The sequence below is a fragment of the Ambystoma mexicanum genome, chromosome 11 (assembly GCF_040938575.1).
Source record: "Ambystoma mexicanum isolate Mex_15411 chromosome 11, UKY_AmexF1_1, whole genome shotgun sequence".
Lineage (NCBI taxonomy): Eukaryota > Metazoa > Chordata > Amphibia > Caudata > Ambystomatidae > Ambystoma > Ambystoma mexicanum.
Window position 1 is genome coordinate 679,348,909 of NC_090934.1, and position 17,943 is coordinate 679,366,851.

Consider the following 17,943-nt stretch of genomic DNA (forward strand, 5'->3'; position numbering starts at 1 on the left):
TGCACTGCTGGGGGGTGGGGGTGCAAGGGGGCATGAGTGGGGGCCTGCTGGCAGGTGTCCTGTACTTCTGGGGGGTGGGGGTGCAAGGGGACATGACTGGGGCCTGCTGGCAGGGGTCCTGCACTGCTGGGGGTGAGGGTGCAAGGGGACATGAGTGGGACATGAGTGGGGGCCTGCTGGCAGGCGCCCCTCAGTGCTGGGGGTGGGTGTGCAAGGGGACATGAGTGGGGGCCTGCTGGCAGGTGCCCCTCAGTGCTGGGGGGTGGGGGAGCAAGGGGACAGGAGTGGGACATGAGTGGGGGCCTGCTGGCAGATGCCCTCCACTGCTGGGGGTTGTGGGAGCAAGGGGACATGAGTGGGGGCCGGCTGGCAGGTGCCCCTCAGTGCTGGGGGGTGGGTGTGCAAGGGGACATGAGTGGGGGGCCTGCTGGCAGGTGCCCTGCACTGCTGGTGGGGGTGGGGTGCAGGGGGACATGAGTGGGACATGAGTGGGGGCCTGCTGGCAGGTGCCCCTCAGTGCTGGGGGTGGGGGTGCAAGGGGACATGAGTGGGGGTCTGCTGGCAGGTGCCCTGCACTGCTGGGGGGTGGGGGTGCTGGGGGACATGAGTGGGGGCCTGCTGGCAGGTGCCCCTCAGTGCTGGGGGGTGGGGGTGCTGGGTGACATGAGTGGGACATGAGTGGGGGCCTGCTGGCAGGTGCCCTGCACTGCTTGGGGGTGGGGGTGCAAGAGGACATGAGTGGGACATGAGTGGGGGCCTGCTGGCAGGTGCCCCTCAGTGCTGGGGGATAGGTGTGCAAGGGGACATGAGTGGGGGCCTGCTGGCAAGTGCCCCTCAGTGCTGGGGGGTGGGGGTGCAAGGGGACGTGAGTGGGACATGAGTGGGGGCCTGCTGGCAGGTGCCCTGCACTGCTGGGGGTGGGGGTGCAAGGGGACATGAGTGGGGGCCTGCTGGTAGGTGCCCTGCACTGCTAGGGGGTGGGGGTGCAAGGGGACTTGAGTGGGACATGAGTAGGGGCCTGCTGGCAGGTGCCCCTCAGTGCTGGGGGGTGGGGGTGCAAGGGGGCATGAGTGGGGGCCTGCTGGCAGGTGCCCTGCACTGCTGGGGGGTGGCTGTCCTGGGGGACATGAGCGGGGGCCTGCTGGCAGGTGCCCCTCAGTGCTGGGGGGTGTGGGTGCTGGGGGACAGGAGTGGGACATGAGTGGGGGCCTGCTGGCAGGTGCCCTGCACTGCTGGGGGTTGGGGGTGCAAGGGGACATGAGTGGGGGCCTGCTGGCAGGTGCCCCTCAGTGCTGGGGGGTGGGTGTGCAAGGGGACATGAGTGTGGGCCTGCTGGCAGGTGCCCCTCAGTGCTGGGGGTGGGGGTGCAAGGTGACATGAGTGGGACATGAGTGGGGGCCTGCTGGCATGTGCCCTGCACTGCTGGGGGGTGGGGGTCAAAGGGACATGAGTGGGGGGCTGCTGGCAGGTGCTCTAAACTGCTGGGGGTTGGGTATGCAAGGGGACATGAGTGGGGGCTGCTGACAGGTGCCCTGCACTGCTGGGGGGTGGGGGTGCAAAGGGACATGAGTGGGGGCCTGCTGGCAGGTGCTCTGCACTGCTGGGGGGTGGGGGTGCAAGGGGACACGAGTGGGGGCCTGCTGGCAGGTGCCCTGCACTGCTGGGGGTTGAGGTGCAAGGGGACATGAGTGGGGCCCTGCTGGCAGGTGCCCCTCAGTGCTGGGGGGTGGGGGTGCAAGGGGACATGAGTGGGAGCCTGCTGGCAGATGCCCCTCAGTGTTGGGGGGTGGGTGTGCAAGGGGACATGAGTGGGAGCCTCCTGGCAGGTGCCCCTCAGTGCTGGGGGGTGGGGGTGCAAGGGGACATGAGTGGGAGCCTGCTGGCAGATGCCCCTCAGTGTTGGGGGGTGGGTGTGCAAGGGGACATGAGTGGGGGCCTGCTGGCAGGTGCCCCTCAGTGCTGGGGGGTGGGGGTGTAAGGGGACATGACTGGAACATGAGTGGGGGCCTGCTGGCAGGTGCCCCTCAGTGCTGGGTTGTGGGGGTGCAAGGGGACATGAGTGGGACATGAGTGGGGGCCTGCTGGCAGGTGCCACTCAGTGCTGGGGGGTGGGGGTGCAAGGGGACATGAGTGGGACATGAGTGGGGGCCTGCTGGCAGGTGCCCCTCAGTGCTGGGGGGTGGGTGTGCAAGGGGACATGAGTGGGGGCCTGCTGGCAGGTGCCCTGCACTGCTGGGGGGGGTGGGGTACAGGGGGACATGAGTGGGACATGAGTGGGGGCCTGCTGGCAGGTGCCCCTCAGTGCTGAGGGTGGGGGTGCAAGGGCACATGAGTGGGACATGAGTGGGGGCTGGCTGGCAGGTGCCCCTCAGTGCTGGTGTCAGGACCAAAGCCAAGACCAAGCCGAGACAAGGGGTGCAGAGGGGCATGGTGGGGGCTGTGATGCACGTACAAGTTGGATCCAGAAAGCTGTATCCATTTAAAAGGCTGCTGTGCCCCTTTTGCAGAAAAGCAGCCTTCAAAAACTACAGCTCCCAGCAGAAGCAGTCTCCTGCCTACAACTCCCAGCATGCTCGGGGGCGCCACGGGCCAATCAGGAGTCCAGCAGGGTGTGGCACATCAACGCGCATGCGCAAGCCCCGAGGCACGGGGCTTGCGCTTGAGACTTCGGAAGGAGAGGACGTGCAAAGCCCAGCTCCTCCAGAATCAGTCGCGAGGGGCCCCGCCCCGCCGGAAAAGCAGTTCGGCCCCTCGCTCCTGCAAGATAAGTCTTTAACCCATCTTGGGGGATCAGAGGGATCAGGGGAGAAGCGCAGGGGGCTTTAGCCCGCAACATTCCTAGCCCCTGCGCCTACAGGAAAGATAAGTGGGCGTGTCCTAGGCGCGTCGCTAATCCGCGCTTGCATTCGTAGTGGGGAACTGAACCGTACCGTGTGTTCCCGCCTCCTGGAACCAGGGAAAACTCGGCGCACGGGAGGCGAAAACACATGGGCAAAAGTTACCGCGGCGGTCTGAAGGAAGACCCCCTGTGGGAATTAACACTGGCATTCTTTCCACATCAGGAACAAGTGGAAAAGCCCCAAAGAGTGGCAAAACTTTGGCACACTCTAAAGCCCGTGATTTGAGCCCGGGTGGCAGCTAGAATGTTGTGTGTTTGTGCGTGTGAGGAATGAATGAGAAGGTGGGAATGCAGAGGCAACACCCTAACTTGTGTTATTTCTTTTCGCTTCTTGGACCAGCACTGAACACTACGGACCTGCCACAAGACTTGACGGCTTCATCATGGACAGGACACTGAAACCCAGAGCTAAGTTTGCATGCCAAGAAATGCTAATTAGTTGTGGACAGAATTAGGTGCATGGTTTAGACTTGTACGTTATTGAGCAGTGAGGGGGCCTAAGTCTGACTATGTGGAGGTGGTGTGCAAATAACTACTTGGTACCAAGTACAATCTAAAGTGTGCAACAATCAACCCTTCCATTCCCCGTCCTATCCACAACCTCTACCCAAACCTCAATCCGGTTTCCCTAAAATCCCCCAACCTATCCAATCAGCGAGACCCTAACCCTCCTTCCCTGCTCTGGTCCGGGTAGTCTGCGTAAGCTTCGACTTGCAGGCTCCACGACCATAGTGGGGGTGGTTGGTACTGCGTCGCTCCTGCGCCTAGGACCAGAGTGTTCTGACAGAAGCGCAAGCCCACGTATTTTCCAGGGGCCTGAGCGGCACAGCCAACCCTCACAACAAGTCATGGAAGAGATTGCTAAAGCCTTGCAGGATTTGCAAGGGGAGTTAGCCGCATCCAGGCAAGAATATGCAACTTTGTCCGCGCAGGTGCGGAATCTAGCTGCCCAAGCATCGCCCTTACCTGGTCAACCGTCTACCCCGGTACAGGTACATGTAACCCCGGAAGCCATAGTTCCCCTTGCACCTCCAGAGCGATATGCAGGGGATCCGCAAAGATTCTCTACGTTTTTGACCCAATGTCGTCTCCACTTTCTCACCAAGGCATCAGCCTTTCGGTCTGCTCAAGCACGTACAGCCTTCGTGATATCGTACCTTACAGGGGACGCCGCCTCTTGGGCGAATCCTTTGGTTCAAAAGGACGATGCTGTCCTGTATGACTGGGATGAGTTTCTAGGGGAATTTGAGAAGATCTTTAATCGACAGGCAGCCACCCTCTGCAAGGATCGGGAACTGCTGAGTTTAAGGCAAGGCAATAGGGAACTGGTGACTTATGTCACGCAGTTCAACCGGCTAGTAGCAGAAGCCGAATGGCCCAGAGAAAAGAGGATGTCCCTATTTTATCAGGGGTTAAAAGACGAGTTAAAAGATCTTATAGCTCAGGTTGATCCACAGCCAAGAGAGTGTTCGGATATGATCAACTTAGCCTTGCGTCTTGACCACCGCTTGGCGGAAAGGCGAGGCGACAAGAGAAGAGGAGAATCTTGTCCTGTACCACGGTTAGACCAGTTTAAAGGATCTCGTGGGACGGTGGACAAATCTGAGGGGGATGAGCCGATGCAAATCGGCTCCATCCGGGGCCCCCTAACAAAAGAAGAGAAAGAGCAGAGAAGAAAAGACGGGGTCTGTATGTATTGCGGTAAGGCTGGGCATTTCGTTCGCGAATGCCCCGCCAAACCAAAAACCCAGGGAAACGCCTTGGCTCGTCGGTAGTGGGGGTCACCCGGCCGAGCCTAGTCAGCAGGGCCCCAGTTGCAGGCTATTCGAATCATGGCCCCTATATCACTCAGAAGGGTTGCTTAGAGTTCTTGACAAAGAGGAAACAGGTTACACTGCTAATCGACTCGGGTGCAACTGGTAATTTCATCGATGCCCGTTTTGTGGGTACTTTAGGAATTCCGGTGCAATGTAAACCTACTTCAGAACTGGTACATGCAGTTGATGGTACCCCCCTTAGTTCAGGTCCCGTTACCCATAGTACCTGTGTTATAATCCTTCGGTGTGGAGATGGGCATACAGAAAAGATTGCCTTTGACATTATTGCCGCCCCGCAATTTGGGCTTATCCTGGGTTTGCCATGGTTAAAGAAGCATGACCCTCACATTCAATGGACCTCAGGATCGATAGACCTGAATTCTCCATATTGCAAAGAACATTGCTTAAAAAGGGCTTTGCCGGACATACGCTCCATCTGCATTGCTAACAGTCAACCAGAGGTACGTCCTGAAGATCTGCCCCAAGAGTATGCCGACTTTGCGGATGTGTTTAATAAACAGGCTGCTGAGTCTTTACCTCCACACCGGCCCTTCGATTGCCGGATAGACCTGGAGCCAGGAGCGGTATTGCCATGCAGCCGCATCTACGCTTTGACCGAGGCTGAGAATGACCACCTCCGGGAATACATAGCTTCAAACCTCAAGAGTGGTTTTATTCGGCACTCTAATTCTCCGGTTTCGTCACCTCTGTTCTTCGTACCGAAGAAGTCTGGGGAGCTCCGGACTTGTATTGATTACCGCGGAGTGAACCGGATAACCATTAAAAACCGTTATCCGCTCCCTTTAATCCCAGTACTTCTTGACCAAGTCAGGGATGCGGTCATCTATACCAAGTTGGACCTTCGAGGCGCATACCACTTGGTACGGGTACGTGAAGGAGACGAGTGGAAGACCGCCTTCCGAACCAAGTTCGGATTGTATGAATATCAGGTCATGCCATTCGGCCTCTGTAACGCCCCCGCCGCCTTTCAACATTTCCTGGATGAGGTACTTCGAGAATATTTAGATGTATGTGCTGTTGTGTACATTGACGACATCCTCATCTATTCCAGTAGTCTCCAGGAACATGTCCGACATGTTCGTGCGGTGTTGCAAAGATTGCGAGAACATCATCTCTACGCAAAGTTAGAAAAGTGCGAGTTTCATTGTACCACTGTGGAGTTCTTAGGTTATTTCCTAACCCCAACCGGCGTTCAAATGGATACCAAAAAGGTGCAGGCAATTGTAGATTGGGCACCCCCTGCTAATGTGAAGGATATACAATCCTTTCTAGGATTTGCAAATTTTTACAGACGCTTTGTTAAGAATTTTTCAGCATTGGTTACTCCAATCACGAAGCTTCTTCGTAAGGGTTGCCCGTTTGTTTGGGATGCCTCAGCCGAACAGGGTTTTAATCAGCTCAAAAAGGCCTTCACTGACGCTCCGGTACTAAAACACCCAGACTTGTCCAGACCATTTGTGGTTGAAACGGACGCCTCCAGTTATGCTTTGGGGGCCGTTCTGTCCCAAAGGGATCCAATGACGGGTTTGTTACATCCGGTGGCCTATTATTCTAGGAAGCTGCTGCCAGCCGAGGTGAATTACATCATCGCAGATCGAGAACTGCTGGCAATAAAGGCAGCATTTAGCGAATGGCGGCATTATCTGATGGGTGCACGTCATACGATAACAGTAATCACGGACCATCGAAACCTACAATTTATCAAAACCGCCAAGACCCTGAGTCCACGTCAGCTGCGTTGGGCCATGTACTTCGCGGAGTTCGACTTTATCATCACATATAGGCCCGGAAACAGCAACCAGAAAGCTGACATCTTGTCACGCTATCCCGAGCCGACAATTCGAGAGGCGAACCCCACGCCCCAATCAATAATTCCTCCCGCTCATATTATTGGGGCGACCTCTGATTTCTTTGAAGGAATTCAGAAAGAATTCTCTATGCAAGAACTACACCATTGGTGCAAACAGGACCCTCGGAATGTAGTTCTTGCAGGGCTTCCCTACCACGCTCATGCTCTGTATTTGCCTACTGCGGCACTCCGGGAAAAGGCCATGTCGTGGTGTCATGACTCATCCCTTGTAGGTCATCCGGGAAGGTCAAAAACACAAGAGCTGGTGGCTAGATACTTCTGGTGGCCGAAGTGGCGACAAGATGTTCAGCAACACATATTAAAGTGTGACACCTGTGCCCGCAATAAGGCCAGTCACCAAAGACCTGCAGGCCTTCTGCGTCCTTTACCAACTCCAGACGTACCATGGCATACTGTAACCATGGACCTCATTGTGGATCTCCCACCGATACAGGGTTACACGTCAATATTGGTTGTAGTAGAAGTCCCAACCGCTAGTGCAATTGCAGAACTCTTCCTGCAAAACTTCATTCGCTTACACGGGCTTCCACACCATGTTATCACCGACAGAGGCCCACAATTCATTTCACGATTTTGGCGTGAATTTTGTAGGATCGTTGGGATGGAAGTCCATTTGTCATCCGGGTATCATCCCGAGACGGACGGCCAAACCGAGCGTGTAAATCAAGGGCTCGAGCAATACTTGCGTTGCTTTGCTGCAAGCAGGGAAACCACTTGGGTCCAGCATACTTGGTTAGCTGAACTAGCCTACAATAATGCCTTACACACGTCCACCAAAAAGACTCCCTTTTACTGTCTTTATGGACGACATCCACGTATTCTTCCCGTAGCTGTCCCGTCTTTAGAAGTGGAATTGCCCACACTAGCGGGACAGCGGATAGAAATTGAGCAAGTTTGGAAGGAGGTACAAGGTAATCTCGTTAGAGCAAAAAACTCTTATAAGTATTATGCAGACAAAAACCGCCGTGCCAGTCCTCCCTATCGTGTGGGTGACAAGGTGTGGCTTTCCACCCGCAATATTCGATTGGATGGTCCCCGGAAATTACAGCCCCGCTACTTAGGCCCATTCCCAATTGTACAGATCGTGAATCCAGTTGCAATTCGATTGGAATTACCCTCCCAAATGAAAATTCATCCCACATTCCACACGTCCCTGCTAAAGCCTGCCCCGCATGGAACTCCCGTTAAAAAAAACCTCCCGATAATTGTTCACGGGGAACCTGAATATGAGGTACGTGCAATTTTGAACTCCAAAAAGAGCACGAACGGCCAATTGTATTATTTAGTGGACTGGGTGGGGTATGGACCTGAAGAGCGCTCGTGGGAGCCCTCACATCACGTTCATGCTCCAAGATTGTTGCGCACTTTCCACAAGAATTATCCAGATAAACCCGGAGGGTCTACCTTCCGTGGGAGGGGGAGTGCTGTCAGGACCAAAGCCAAGACCAAGCCGAGACAAGGGGTGCAGAGGGGCATGGTGGGGGCTGTGATGCACGTACAAGTTGGATCCAGAAAGCTGTATCCATTTAAAAGGCTGCTGTGCCCCTTTTGCAGAAAAGCAGCCTTCAAAAACTACAGCTCCCAGCAGAAGCAGTCTCCTGCCTACAACTCCCAGCATGCTCGGGGGCGCCACGGGCCAATCAGGAGTCCAGCAGGGTGTGGCACATCAACGCGCATGCGCAAGCCCCGAGGCACGGGGCTTGCGCTTGAGACTTCGGAAGGAGAGGACGTGCAAAGCCCAGCTCCTCCAGAATCAGTCGCGAGGGGCCCCGCCCCGCCGGAAAAGCAGTTCGGCCCCTCGCTCCTGCAAGATAAGTCTTTAACCCATCTTGGGGGATCAGAGGGATCGGGGGAGAAGCGCAGGGGGCTTTAGCCCGCAACATTCCTAGCCCCTGCGCCTACAGGAAAGATAAGTGGGCGTGTCCTAGGCGCCTCGCTAATCCGCGCTTGCATTCGTAGTGGGGAACTGAACCGTACCGTGTGTTCCCGCCTCCTGGAACCAGGGAAAACTCGGCGCACGGGAGGCGAAAACACATGGGCAAAAGTTACCGCGGCGGTCTGAAGGAAGACCCCCTGTGGGAATTAACACTGGCATTCTTTCCACATCAGGAACAAGTGGAAAAGCCCCAAAGAGTGGCAAAACTTTGGCACACTCTAAAGCCCGTGATTTGAGCCCGGGTGGCAGCTAGAATGTTGTGTGTTTGTGCGTGTGAGGAATGAATGAGAAGGTGGGAATGCAGAGGCAACACCCTAACTTGTGTTATTTCTTTTAGCTTCTTGGACCAGCACTGAACACTACGGACCAGCCACAAGACTTGACGGCTTCATCATGGACAGGACACTGAAACCCAGAGCTAAGTTTGCATGCCAAGAAATGCTAATTAGTTGTGGACAGAATTAGGTGCATGGTTTAGACTTGTACGTTATTGAGCAGTGAGGGGGCCTAAGTCTGACTATGTGGAGGTGGTGTGCAAATAACTACTTGGTACCAAGTACAATCTAAAGTGTGCAACAATCAACCCTTCCATTCCCCGTCCTATCCACAACCTCTACCCAAACCTCAATCCGGTTTCCCTAAAATCCCCCAACCTATCCAATCAGCGAGACCCTAACCCTCCTTCCCTGCTCTGGTCCGGGTAGTCTGCGTAAGCTTCGACTTGCAGGCTCCACGACCATAGTGGGGGTGGTTGGTACTGCGTCGCTCCTGCGCCTAGGACCAGAGTGTTCTGACAGCTGGGGGTGGGGGTGCAAGGCGACATGAGTGGGGGTCTGCTGGCAGGTGCCCTGCATTGCTGGGGGGTGGGGGTGCTGGGGGACATGAGTGGGGGCCTGCTGGCAGGTACCCCTCGTTGCTGGGGGGTGGGGGTGCAAGGGGACATGAGTGGGACATGAGTGGGGGCCTGCTGGCATGTGCCCTGCACTGCTGGGGGGTGGGGGTGCAAAGGAACATGAGTGGGGGCCTGCTGGCAGGAGTTCTGCACTGCTGGGGGGTGGGTGTACAAGGGGACATGAGTGGGGGACTGCTGGCAGGTGCCCCTCAGTGCTGGGGGTTGGGTGTGCAAGGGGACTTGAGTGGGGGACTGCTGGCAGGTGCCCCTCAGTGCTGGGGGTTGGGTGTGTAAGGAGACATGAGTGGCGGCCTGTTGGCAGGTGCCCCTCAGTGCTGGGGGGTGGGGGTGCAAGGGGGCATGAGTGGGACATGAGTGGGGGCCTGCTGCCAGGTGCCCTGCACTGCTGGGGGGTTGGTGTAACGCTCACCTGATACCCGTAGAGGCGCCGGTCTTGACTGGGCGTATACTGTATCTTCAAAGGTGATGTGTAACACACGGCTGGCTCTTTGGGCTGGACCTCTGTGCACTGTATGTCTGGCTTGAAGGGTAAGATGTCTGCAGATAGAAAATGTGGGATTAATGAACTGGGTTATTGAATGTCTCTCTCTTCTTCCCTTTCTCTTCTCCTGTAGAACCCCAAAGGTTAACGCTCTCACCTTAGGTAAGTGAACGCCGTGCTCTCCATCTGCCTCGAGGCAGGGTGCTGTAACCAGTTTCTTCACTGGATAAGGGGAGCAGGCCTCTTGACTTCAGAGGACTGCTGTCCGTCGTTTACTGCACGAACGGTAAGTTTCGAGTAATTCTAATGTCTTTAAAGTCTTTAGTAATGATGTCTCTTGTTTTGCAGGGTTCCGGCGATGGCGGATGGCGGGCTGAAGTGAGTTGAAGATGGAGCCCGTGTGATGAATAGAAGCGCCTGGAAGCACGTAAGTAAGCGCTTGTTGCCTGCTTCACGATGCGCTCTAACTGTCTTTTTATTTTGCAGGTACAAGTCCGGGGCGGCTGCAGGGTGCCGGAATACCCACTGGGTTAGATGTGGAAAGGAGTAATGGCACGTGAGTATTAAAGTTCCCCAATGTCTTTAAACGCACCTTGTTTTGTCTTTCAGATGCGGGATGCAGCACCGAAGGCCTCCGGAGCGTGCGAAGAGTTGGTAAGCTTTTGTCTTTCAGATGCCGGAATGCAGTGTGAAGACCTCCGGAGCGCACGAAGAGTAGGTAAGCCTTTGTCTTTCAGATGCCGGAATGCAGCGCGAGGCGTTGGTGACAGCGATGGACCAGGTAAGTGAAGAGCTGTCACTGAAGACCGTAATGCTAACCTGTTCTTTCTTGTCTTTATAGGTGTTGCTGAAGACTGGATTCAGAATGGTAAGCCTTTTTCCTTAGGCCCAGGATCAGATGCAGAAGACACGATGAGCGTTCTGCTGCTGAGAATGCAGAATAACGCAAAGCAAGATTCATCCATCGGGTGTGGTTTAAATAGCCTCCTGTAGTGCTTAGGTGTCTCCTTCCACAGCCACGCCTAGGTAAGAAAAGAGTTCCTGCTTTCCAGAAGAGTTCCAGTGTTCTGAATCTAGGGAGTGGCTCCTGCCCCACCCAACAGGAAAAGTAGTTCCAAACAGAAGAGGATCAGAGACTCAACTGGCAGGCAAGTAAGCAGCATGGTCTGCTGCAGGTAAGTCCACCCAAGCATTATGAGCCCGGCGCTTCCAGCGCTGGGACTGGGCATATTTATGAGCCTGGTGCCACTGGCGCCAGGACTGGGTCCAAAAGGTCCCAATTGGGACTGGTTGGCACTCGGAACCTGGGTTATGGATCTGCTTCCAAGGGAGTTGGGAAAACCCTGACCTTTTGGAAGCAGAGATCATGACAGTACCCCCCCTCAAGGCCCCTCCCAAACCGGGCTTCTCCGGGGGTTTTGGCTTGTCAGGAAATGTTCGGTGAAATCTTTTGATTAGGCGAGGAGCGTGGACATATTCAGCAGGTTCCCAGGATCTCTCTTGGGGGCCGTAGCCTTTCCAGTCAATTAGGTAGAATAGTTTAGATTTGGAGATCTTGGAGTCCAGAATGCTTTTGACTTCAAACTCGAGTTCTCCATCAACTAGGATAGGTTTTGGAGATTTGGTTAGTCGGGTTTGAGGTTGCACGGGTTTTAATAGAGAGACGTGGAAGACCGGATGTATCTTCATGTGCGGGGGCAAGTCCAATTTGACCGCTACTGGGTTTACTATGGTAGTGATGGAATAGGGACCAAGGTATCTTGGGTTGAATGTGCGTGGCCCTTTTAGAGGTAGATATTTGGTGGACAACCAGACTTGATCCCCTACTTGATATTGAGGGGCTTCCTTCCGATGTTGATCTGCTCCTTTCTTGTATTGTTCTTTAGCCCTTTGCAGGTGAGGAACAGCTTCCTTAAAGGCTTGGGTGATTGTAGAATGCAGGTAGTCTACTGCTGGTATTTCAAGATCTTGGAGGGGATCCAACTCCGAGGTTCGAGGGTGACTGCCGTACAAAAGAAAAAACGGGGTTTTCCCAGTTCCCGAATGGACAGAGTTATTGTAGGCATATTCGGCTATCCAAAGGATGTCTTTCCAAGTTTTTTCAGTTTGTTGCAGCATGCAGCGTAAATACTGTTCCAGAGTTTGATTGTTCCTCTCGGTTTGTCCGTCGGTCTGAGGGTGGTGACTGGTCGATAGTCTCACATCAATTTGAGCCGACCGACAGCAACTTTGCCAAAAATGAGAAATAAATTGACTACCTCGATCCGAAATTAGAACCGAAGGAAAACCGTGCAGTCGAACGATGTTTTCGAGAAATTCTCGGGCCAGAGTTGCTGCTGTTGGCAAGCCTTTGAGCGGAATGAAATGCGCCATCTTGGAGAATAAGTCCACGATTACTAGAATCGTATTGTATCCGGAGCATGGAGGTAGAACGGTGATGAAGTCCATAGAAAGCGTATGCCAAGGGCGAGGTGGGATGTCAATAGGGCGTAAGAGGCCTGCTGGTCTTTCCTTTTGACTCTTGTTTTGGGCGCATACTCCACAGGACATTATAACGTCTCTGATATCTTTTTTCCAAGACGGCCACCAGAAGTAGCGCTTGATCTTTTCTGAGGTCTTGGCCATACCGGGATGTCCTTCCATTAAAGAATCGTGATAACAAGAGATTACTTTTTTCTGTAAATCTGTGCTGGGTAGGTATAATCGTTCTTGGAAATACAATAAGTTGTCCTTTACTGCAAAGTCCTTTCCCTGCAGATGCCAATTCTGCATGTCTGCTGGAGTTACAAGTTGCCTGGCTTTATCCTTAACTTCCTCTATGGATTCTGTGGCGATTACACCCAGAATTCTTTGTTCGGGAATGATTGGTACAGGTTTAGGGTTGATCAAGTGTTCTTCCACTCCCATCCGAGAAAGGGAATCAGCTTTACCGTTTTTTGTACCAGGTCGATAGGTAATTATGAAGTCAAACTCGGCAAAGAATAATGCCCAACGGAGTTGTCTAGAGGATTGGGCTTTTGCGGTTTTCAAATATTGCAGGTTTCGGTGATCCGTAATCACAGTAACGGTGTGTCGGGCCCCCAGCAGATAATGCCGCCAAGCCTTAAAGGCAGACTTGATAGCCAGAAGTTCCTTGTCGGTAATCGTGTAATTGATTTCAGGAGGCGAGAATTTGCGGGACCAAAATGCCACGGGATGCAACTGATTGGTTACCGGGTCATTTTGTGATAGAACTGCCCCCATGGCAAGGCTTGAAGCATCAGTTTCCACGATGTAGGGGAGTTCGGGGCGAGGGTGTTTTAAGATTGGTGCAGAGATAAATTTAGTCTTCAAATCCTGGAAAGCTTGTTCCGCCTCGGTAGACCATTCAAAACGTTTGTTTTTCTTTAACAAGGCAGTGATGGGCTGGACTATTCTAGAGAATTCGGGGATAAACCTGCGGTAAAAGTTAGCGAAGCCTAACATGCTTTGCACACCTTTTACGGAGGATGGTGATGGCCATTTGAGAACTGCATCGACCTTCTTTGAATCCATACGCACTCCGCCAGGTGATAATATGAATCCCAAGAATTCAACTTCAGTCACGTTGAAAACACATTTTTCCAACTTAGCGAAAAGTTTGTGTTGACGCAATCTTTCGAGGACCATTTTCACGTGTTTCCGATGTTCAGATTCCGATGAAGAATAAACGAGGATGTCGTCAATGTAAACAACAACACACACATCTATGAGCTCTCTGAGGACATCGTTCATAAAATATTGAAAGGCGGCCGGGGCATTACAAAGTCCGAAGGGCATGACCTGATATTCAAATAGCCCATACTTGGTGCGGAAGGCCGTCTTCCATTCATCGCCCTCTTTTACTCGTACCAAGTGGTAAGCTCCTCTAAGATCCAGCTTTGTATATATGCATGCTTTTCTGACTTGGTCCAGGAGTTCAGGGATCAAAGGTAACGGATATCTATTCTTAACGGTGATCTGGTTCAGGGAGCGATAATCTATACAAGTTCTAAGGTCTCCTTCCTTTTTTGGAACGAAGAACAAAGCTGAAGAAGCAGGGGACTTGGAAGGACGAATAAACCCATTTGCCAGGTATTGATCCAGGTATTGTCGAAGGTGAAGGTTCTCAGGCTCGGTGAGGGCATAAATTCTACTACAAGGAGGAGTGGATCCAGGTATCAGGTCGATCTGGCAGTCATAAGACCTATGAGGAGGTAGAGAGTTAGCCTGATCCTTCCGGAAAACATCTTGGTATTCTAGGTATTCGGGAGGTAACTGGGGAGTCTCTGAAGAAATTGCTGCCAGTGCAACACCAGGTGGAGGGTGACAAGTAGAGACACATTCTGGAAACTGGACCGTTCTTGCTCGCCAATCGATCAGAGGATTGTGTTTCTCTAACCAAGGTATTCCTAGAATAATCTGAAACTGAGGAGCCTTGATCACATTGAACACGATCTTCTCATGGTGTCCATCTTGACTTACTAGCGTCACTTCTTGAGTGGTATGCGTTACTGGCCCGGAGGCTATCTCCGTACCATCCACCGTAGTAATGACGTCCTTTACAGCCTTGGGACAAAGAGTTAGATTCATCCTCAAAACCATTTCATGATCCACATAATTGCCGATGGCACCGCTGTCGACGTAAGCTTCAATTGCATGTAATCGATCCGGATTATCAGGGCTGATGAGGACCATAGGTATCACGAAATGCGAGGTCACGGAACTGGTATTCACGCTCGGCAAGAGGACCTCTATTCTTGTCGGGCGAGGTCGTTTCCCTGCTCAGAGTTTGTAACTTTGGTAACTGCAGCTCCTACTTCCTTCTTGGCAGGTTTCACCGGACAGTCTCGAAGAAAGTGCCCTGAGTTTCCGCAATAGAGGCATAATTGCAACTGTTTTCTCCTTTCCCGCTCCTTTTGTGTTAGAGGACCTTTCAGACCCCCTATTTGCATGGGTTCCCCGGAGTCTACTCCTTTGGAAGGAGTTGGCGGTTTGGAAAATACTCGAGCATCAAACTTGGAACGATCGGCCTTCCTGTTCTGCAGTCTGTGATCTATTTGAACGACTAAGTCTATATAGTCCGAACAATCTTGTGGGGGATTCACTACTTGGGCTAACACATCTTTGAGCTCTCCGCGTAGACCTCTATAAAACAGCGTAATCCTTTTGTCCTCAGGCCAGTGAGTTTCCACTATCAGTCTGTTGAAAGACGCAATATAAGCCAAAAAGTCTTGATTACCTTGTCGCAACAAAAGAAGCTCATTGTCCAAGGCCTGCCCCTGTGAATGTCTTGCGAACAGTTTTTCCATACTGAGCTGAAAAGCTTGAAAATCATGGAGGACCGGATCATCTTGATTTACTAGAGGGATCGACCAGTCTGCCGCATTGCCACTAAGGTACGAAAGCACGAAAGCCACTTTAGCTTGATCAGTTGGAAAGGCTGCTGGTCGGCATAAGAAATGCAACCGGCACTGATTGATAAATACTGCAAACCTCTTTGGGTCACCAGAAAATCGTTCGGGCGGAGCCAGAGGTACATTCCCAGGTAGGTTGATCTGCACTGGATTCATAGAGGATGTAGAAGGAAGATTTCCCCCAGATGCGGGTAACGGGGTCTGTCCGGCTTGTGACTGTAGCAATTGTCTAGCGAGATCATCTGTTCGCTCCTTGGAAATAATCAGTTCCCTTCTTAGAGCGTTCGTTTCCTGACGGGCTGCATGCACTTCTGCCCTTAGTTCCCCAAGTAACTGGGCTAGCTCGTCGGTATCCGAGGTTTCCATAGCGCCTGGACGGGAGTTTTGTGGTAGGCTTTGCGGTCTGTAACGCTCACCTGATTCCCGTAGAGGCGCCGGTCTTGACTGGGCGTATACCGTATCTTCAAAGGTGATGTGTAACACACGGCTGGCTCTTTGGGCTGGACCTCTGTGCACTGTATGTCTGGCTTGAAGGGTAAGATGTCTGCAGATAGAAAATGTGGGATTAATGAACTGGGTTATTGAATGTCTCTCTCTTCTTCCCTTTCTCTTCTCCTGTAGAACCCCAAAGGTTAACGCTCTCACCTTAGGTAAGTGAACGCCGTGCTCTCCATCTGCCTCGAGGCAGGGTGCTGTAACCAGTTTCTTCACTGGATAAGGGGAGCAGGCCTCTTGACTTCAGAGGACTGCTGTCCGTCGTTTACTGCACGAACGGTAAGTTTCGAGTAATTCTAATGTCTTTAAAGTCTTTAGTAATGATGTCTCTTGTTTTGCAGGGTTCCGGCGATGGCGGATGGCGGGCTGAAGTGAGTTGAAGATGGAGCCCGTGTGATGAATAGAAGCGCCTGGAAGCACGTAAGTAAGCGCTTGTTGCCTGCTTCACGATGCGCTCTAACTGTCTTTTTATTTTGCAGGTACAAGTTCGGGGCGGCTGCAGGGTGCCGGAATACCCACTGGGTTAGATGTGGAAAGGAGTAATGGCACGTGAGTATTAAAGTTCCCCAATGTCTTTAAACGCACCTTGTTTTGTCTTTCAGATGCGGGATGCAGCGCCGAAGGCCTCCGGAGCGTGCGAAGAGTTGGTAAGCTTTTGTCTTTCAGATGCCGGAATGCAGTGTGAAGACCTCCGGAGCGCACGAAGAGTAGGTAAGCCTTTGTCTTTCAGATGCCGGAATGCAGCGCGAGGCGTTGGTGACAGCGATGGACCAGGTAAGTGAAGAGCTGTCACTGAAGACCGTAATGCTAACCTGTTCTTTCTTGTCTTTATAGGTGTTGCTGAAGACTGGATTCAGAATGGTAAGCCTTTTTCCTTAGGCCCAGGATCAGATGCAGAAGACACGATGAGCGTTCTGCTGCTGAGAATGCAGAATAACGCAAAGCAAGATTCATCCATCGGGTGTGGTTTAAATAGCCTCCTGTAGTGCTTAGGTGTCTCCTTCCACAGCCACGCCTAGGTAAGAAAAGAGTTCCTGCTTTCCAGAAGAGTTCCAGTGTTCTGAATCTAGGGAGTGGCTCCTGCCCCACCCAACAGGAAAAGTAGTTCCAAACAGAAGAGGATCAGAGACTCAACTGGCAGGCAAGTAAGCAGCATGGTCTGCTGCAGGTAAGTCCACCCAAGCATTATGAGCCCGGCGCTTCCAGCGCTGGGACTGGGCATATTTATGAGCCTGGTGCCACTGGCGCCAGGACTGGGTCCAAAAGGTCCCAATTGGGACTGGTTGGCACTCGGAACCTGGGTTATGGATCTGCTTCCAAGGGAGTTGGGAAAACCCTGACCTTTTGGAAGCAGAGATCATGACAGTTGGTGGAGCAAGTGGACATGAGTGGGGGCCTGCTGGCAGGTGCCCCTCAGTGCTGGGGGGTGGGTGTGCAGGGGGACATGAGTGGGGGCCTGCTGGCAGGTGCCCTGCACTGCTGGGGGTTGGGGGTGCAAGGGGACATGAGTGGGGGCCTGCTGGCAGGTGCCCTGCACTGCTGGGGGTTGGGGGAGCAAGGGGACATGAGTGGAGGCCTGCTGGCAGGTGCCCCTCAGTGCTGGGGTGTGGGTGTGCAAGGGGACATGAGTGGGACATGAGTGGGGGCCTGCTGGCAGTTGCCCTGCACTGCTGGGTGTTGGGGGAGCAAGGGGACATGAGTGGAGGCCTGCTGGCAGGTGCCCCTCAGTGCTGGGGTGTGGGTGTGCAAGGGGACATTAGTGGGGGCCTGCTGGCAGGTGCCCTGCACTGCTGGGGGGTGGGGGTGCAAGGGGACATGAGTGGGGGCCTGCTGGCAGGTGCCCTGCACTGCTGGGGGGTGGAGGTGTAAGGGGACATGAGTGGGGGCCTGCTGGCAGGTGCCCTGCACTGCTGGGGGGTGGGGGTGCAAGAGGACATGAGTGGGACATGAGTGGGGCCCTGCTGGCAGGTGCCCCTCAGTGCTGGGAGGTGGGTGTGCAAGGGGACATGAGTGGGGGCCTGCTGCCAGGTGCCCCTCAGTGCTGGGTGGTGGGTGTGCAAGGGGACATGAGTGGGGGCCTGCTGGCAGGTGCCCCTC